Raw genomic sequence first — 6,242 nt, 5'->3', positions numbered from 1 at the left:
AGGATGTGATGGAGAAGGATGTGATGGAAGAGGATGTGATGGAGAAGGAGGAGGAGGCTAGAAGGTAATACAGTTCTCTAATGGACCTCCTTCATCTTAGATGCATGTTCCATGCTCTTATCTGAACCCTCAGGCTAATCAAGTTTGATACCCTTATTTGTTTTGTTCTTTGAGAATTTCATGTATGCACACAATAAAATATCATATATGCTTCTTATTTTCCATTCCAATTCCCTCCATATCCCCTTTGCATGTCTCCTCCTTCAACTTCTTGCCTTCTTCCCTTCCACTTCTTCCCCTTCTCTTTCTCTCCTCTTCCTTCTTCCCCCTCCTTCTCCCTTCTTCTTCTTTTTCTATCTTACTAAGTCAAATCAGTGCTGCCCATATGTGCACAGGTGTGAGAGCATCCACTGCAGCATGGGAAACCAGTGGCCACACCCTCCGAAAAGAATGCCCGCCCCCAGCAGCTGTCGTCTGCCAATAGCTCTTTGGCAAGGGACAGGCCTGGAGACCACACCTCATCTGTGCTGGAGCTTTGGCTAGCTTGCTCTCATAGTTAGCCACAGCTGCTCTGAGTTCATGTGTAACGGTTGTGCCATGTCCAGCTAACAGTGTCGCTCTCTGTCTTCCAGCTCTTGTATTATCTTAGCCCTTCCTGAAATGTTCCCTTAGCCTTGGCAGTGATTGTTCTCAGCACTTGGAACATGTTGTATGTGTTTGATCAACCGCTGCCCACAGCAGATAAAATATCAAAGCTGAGTGGGATCTTGATTTCATTCCTTCTACTCAAAGGGATGGAGAAAAAATCGGTTGAAAACCTCAATTGATCCCTTAGGAGAATAGTGAAAAGTACGTCAGGGCTCGCTGGGACAGTTCCTTTGTAGAAAAAAAAACAGTTTCCCATGCTGCTTTTCTGCATCTTCGCTGCCAGGACTGAATGGTTTTCTTTACTAGCCATGGCCACCCTGTCAAGCAGAGAGGAAAAGGTGTGGAAATGTCTGTAGAGTCGCCAACAGTGACCATTCACCCATGCTTCCCAGGGGCAAGTTTCTGGCTCACCCATTTCCTCACCAAATACTTATGTGGCTCTTTTTGTGTGTCAGACATAGTTCTGGTCTCTGAAAAGATGCCAGCTGAGTAAAACTCATCCTGCCATTGAGCTGAGACAAAAGAATTGACCTTGTGATTCTGGTTATCTGGCTAGAACTATATCTCCATCAGACTGCCACAGAGCCAGCAGCATGGATATTTTGAAAGATAGTTCTATACGGAAAGAGAGTCACTGATGTGTGTACAGGGAACATGGGATGAATCTTGCAACAACCACACTATTGTCATTATGGAACAATGAGGATATTAGGAGAGTCACCTGACCACCGTGTCTTCATGGAAAGCATCATTGGTAGATATTGTGCATGGTGATAGATATGGATCTACTTTCATTCTTCTACAGGTTGACATCCAGTTTTGCCAGCACAATTTGTTGAAGATGCTCTCTTTTTTCCATGGTATACTTTTAGCTCCTTTATCGAAAATCAGGTGTTCATAGGTTTGTGGGTTAAAGTCAGGGTCTTCTATTCGATTCCATTGGTGGACTTCTCTGTTTTTATGCCAATACCAAGCTGTTTTCAGTACTGTAGCTCTTGCCAAGTAGAATGACGGCAAGAGGGTGAAGGCAGCTTCGCCAGCCCATAGCCGTCTTCTTCCCCTTCTCCCTAGACAGCCAGGACCGACAGCAGGGGAAGGCACAGGCAGGCGTGGGGCAGGGAGCACAAGATGACAGCTGAAGCTCGATGGGAGAATGGAGCTGCTGAGACTCGAGGGGAGGAGGGTCCAGCCCTGTGCTCAGTCAGAGTCGCTGCTGGAAGAGGAGGAGGAGGAAGAGGAGGAAGAGGAGGAGTGCTTTCCGTGCCTGTGTTTCTTATGCATCTTTTTATGAGCTTTCTTCATTTTCTTCCGCATCTTCTCATCTATCACTGTTCCTGGGCTGACCATGCCAGGAGCCAGAGGGTTCACAGGGCACATGCCAGGACCAGGTGTGGGGTACGAGGGAGGGCAGGGGCCTGGGGGTGGGTGTCCTGGATATCCTGGTTGTGGCACAGTAGGGCAAGAAGTTTGGCACGGAGGGAAAGATATGGGTTTCCCTGGGGAATTCCAGGAGGACAGGGGCCAGTAGGAAAGGAAGGATTGACATGTGGCAGACAGGCAGGATTGGGACCTCTTGGGCACACCACTTGGGGTGGATATGAATTAGGCCCAGCATTAGGGTTCCACATGTCCAGATGTTAGCTCCAGCCTGGGAAGGAAAAGAGGCAAAAACTCGAAAGTTATTATTTGAATCAACTAGTCATCATCCCTGAATCTATGGAGTCAAGTGTCTCCATGGGCACTCAGTGATCTCCGGAATATTACAGAATAAGACTAATGCGTTAGGTCTGATGGTATGAGACTGCACACGTCACAGGATGTAAACTGTTTAGAACAGATACTGAATGTGCCTGCCTCCCTTGCTATGTTTGAAACAGTTTGTTCTGCAGTTTGTGAGCTGGAGGGGGAGAGCTGCTCTTGCCACAGCACTACAGTGGGCGTGTGAGATCTGTTTCCCTCCTCTGACTGCACAGGCAAGGGAAGCCCAGTGCCAGAGTAACAGAGGTGATCGGAGACAGCTCTCCTGAGCCCACAGAGGACAGGCGGAGGTGGGCTTGAGTGCAGGAGGACCGCCTCTACCATCAAGGCAGGAAGTGGGAACATGGAAGACTGGACCATTTGGCATATCTGCTGCCTCCTGGGCGTGCAGCCAAACTCCCCATCACCTTCTGCCAGTCCATAAAATCACCATAGACAAAAATCAAGGCTAAAGGGGAGCCTCCTTCAGCAATTGTTTTGCAAATGTCTCCTCATTTCTGTCTCTCTGGAGGATATACAATGTCTTTGTCTAGAGTTGTGTGTGTGTGTGTGTGTGTGTGTGTGTGTGTGTGTGTGTGGTACTTAGGACTGAACTCAGGGCATCATGCATGTTAGACCAAGTCTACTACAGGATTACCTGCTTAGCCCCCAGTAGTTTTTCGAAGGTGGAGCTGAAGGTACCAAACAGAAATGAAATGTGGTGCAGATTCTTGGGACTATACCCAAGGACTCCAGGTCAGTCCAGGGTAGGGACATCTGCTCATCTGTATCTATTGCTGCATGAGTCCCAACAGCCACACTTTGAAGTCAGCCTTGGTGTCAATCAACAGAGTGATGGATGAGTGAGCCTGCGAAGGGCATTGGCATTGGTTTCTCTCTACAGAATGGTCTGACCGTCCCTGTCCCACTCTTCATGAAGGCTCCTAACTCAGAGAGCATGGGCTGATTTGCAATGTGGTTTAGCTTTGAGAGTAGATGCCAATGGGTCTGGATGCCCCAGTTTATGAGATAGGGTAGAGGCCCCCCAGGTTTCTGGCAGTTCCCATGCACCCCATAGGACACAGCAAAGAGGATGACCCAGACTGTGGGAGGCAGGGAGAGATGAACCTCAGACTCTTCTCAGGTCATCTCCTTCATCACCTATGGCATTGTGATTATATCCAGTTAGTATACAAAGAAACTCAAACCCAGGAAGATTAAGTGCTTGCCTAGAGTGCCATGGCTGGTTATCACAGGGTCAGGATTTGAACTGGGGCCTGCAATGTCCCAGATCGCAAAGCATACCCACTTGGAAGCTTGACTGGTACAAATAAAGAGGCATGCAGGAGTTTGTACCTAAGGAAGTATAGGCCATTGTTGGCTGCCCTGCTGTGGAACTATGAACAGTCTGAGCTGATGAGTGCTCCAAGGCTAGATCAATTTGGGGTGTAGGTAAAACAGTCTCTTGCTGTGGCATAACAGTGAGTCCTGAACCTTGGGGGAAACCTCCTATTTGCTGAATATGTGGTATTCAACCAGCACGGCATGGGGTAGTTTGCTACGGTGCGCGAGTGGGGTCACTTCATTCTTACAGCCCAATGGTAAAGAGACACTGTTAACAATGATGAAGCACAGGAGTGCTTCCTGGCATCCTGGAAGAATCTCTGCCCCTCTGGGTCTGTTTCATTTGTATTTGGAGCTTAACCCTGGTTCACTACTGTCCACCTATAGGGCCAGGCTGTTCATAGGGGTGTGGTGGTCAGCTTTCTGTAAAATGTTTAGAATGGCATCAGCTGACAGTCACTAGAGTGTAATGAGCCATACAACTCCCAAGTAAGCACTTCTGCACGTTCACTGTGATTCCCCTTCTCTCCATATAGATAATGTGCATACATATGTGTTTATGTATGTGTCTAATATATGAACATATTTGTGTGTGTGAGTGGGAGCACACACATGCCCCAGTCGGTATGGACTCAGAGAATAACCTCAAGTTTTAATTTTTCCTTCCATCCTGCTAGACAGAGGATAACATGTTGTTCTTCAGTGCACCAGCCAGGCTCGCTAACCCTCAAATTCCAGGGATGCTTCTGTCTCCTCCATCTCCCATCTCACTGGAGAACTAGAGATTACAGATGTGTAGTCTTGGCTTGATGTGGGCTCTAGGGATTCAAACTCATGTCTGTACACTTGCACAGCAAGCAGTTCACACCCCAAACTGCCTCTCCAGCCCCTTTAGTTATCTTTATGCCCACATCTATCATACAGATAGGGAAGCAAGGCTTAGAAAGACTGAGGCATTTTTCCCAAGGGCGTCCATGTAAGTCTGTAACCGGGCAGTCTGACCCGGAAGGTCACCATGGTCATCCATTGGGGTAGGAGATGAATAAGAGTACCGTGGTCAGCCTCCTGTTTCTGTGACCAGATCCCTGAGAGAAAGCAGCGTGAAGGAGGGAAGGTTTACCTGGATTCATGGTTTGGAGTTTTTAACCCCTGGATGCTTGTTTTCGTTGTTTCTGGTCCTGAGTTGAGGCAGAAAAACATCATAGCAGGGGCATGTGCGGAACTAAGCTGCTCACCACCTGGCATCTAGGAAGCAGAGGGAAAGAGGGGGGCATGCACTGGAGACAAAATATACCCTAAAGGATATGTTCCCAATGACTTCCTTCCTGCACTTAGACTCTCCTGCAGTTTCCAGCATGTTCCAACAGCCCAGCAAGCTATAAATTCCATGGATAAATCCACCCATGACGTCATAGCCCTGTGAGTTCAGTTGTCTCCTGAGGGTCCCTACTCTGAGCACTACTGTGTTTGGCAGTAAGCTTTCAACACACACGATTTGGGGCACTTTTAAGAACCTAACAAAAAATTGAAGACCAGACAAAAGTTTGTGATAAAGTGTGTAAGATGGGAGAGGAGGTTTGGCCAGGCCAGTGTTCTGAATGTACCTTTTCACAGGCCCGTGCTGCACTGTCTAGGGGCTAGTGAGCTGTTGTCTGTGGGATTATCTTTCTCCGTGAATATTACACTGCAGGCACACCCTCTTCTATCTAGGGAGTACCAGACAAGACCGCTTCAATCTACAGTTCTCTGTGCATGGAGCATCTCACAGAGAGCTTGGCGATGCTATAACCCACTGCACATTGAGGAAGGAACCTTCAGAACCCCAAATTCCAACCCACCTAGCATGTTGGTCCCCATCTCTCCATCCGTATTAGCTGTTCAAAAATGTGTGCAAATGTTAGTTTTCTCAGAGACTTATTTGCTTAACAACTCACACATGTCTGCCACACATGCTAACTACTCTCACCCCACTGCCATACCATCCCTGTCCACCTTTCCCACTTCCCACAAACCTTGCTCTTATGTTCGTTTTGTTTTGTGACCCACTGAGGTTAACTACGGTCATCTTGATAACCATGGGTTTAGACTCTGATTGCCTCAATATTGGGCACACAGCTAAAGAAGTGGTTTTGCTCTCCAAACTATTAAGAGCCAATAGTTCCCCTGAACCCTTCCCCTTTCCGTGACTCGTTGATAGGGTCAATCTTGTTTGGGTGCAGTGCAGGTAACTACACCTGTTGTAACTGCCATCACAAGTCACTGATTTCAAGGACTGCACTGAGTGTAGAGAATGACGTTTTGCAGCCCTTCCCCTGTCTTCTGGCTCGTGTGTACTTCCTCTCCTCTGTCCCTCTTCTGCAGTGGCCCTTGACCTTTAGAGGAGGTGACATAAGTGATTTGTTCCCAGCTGGACAACAGCCATCCAAGACTTCAGTGCATTCCCATGACTCCAGTGCGTTCCCATGACTCCAGTGTGTTCCCACAGCTCCAGTGCGTTCCCACAGCTCCAGTGC

General features: G+C 48.0%; 1 protein-coding gene and 1 pseudogene across 1 annotated transcript in view; one reads left to right on the top strand and one right to left on the bottom strand.

Annotated features, from left to right (window-relative positions):
- Positions 1 to 6,242, top strand: part of Grin2a (glutamate ionotropic receptor NMDA type subunit 2A) — a 445,415-nt gene that overhangs the window by 221,130 nt on the left and 218,043 nt on the right. The window lies entirely within an intron of this gene.
- On the bottom strand, positions 1,846 to 2,290 carry LOC101993798 (annotated as a pseudogene).

The sequence above is a fragment of the Microtus ochrogaster genome, chromosome 7 (assembly GCF_000317375.1).
Source record: "Microtus ochrogaster isolate Prairie Vole_2 chromosome 7, MicOch1.0, whole genome shotgun sequence".
NCBI classification, from domain to species: domain Eukaryota; kingdom Metazoa; phylum Chordata; class Mammalia; order Rodentia; family Cricetidae; genus Microtus; species Microtus ochrogaster.
Note: the sequence above shows the minus strand (reverse complement) of the source record. Positions and strands in the feature narration are given on the sequence as shown.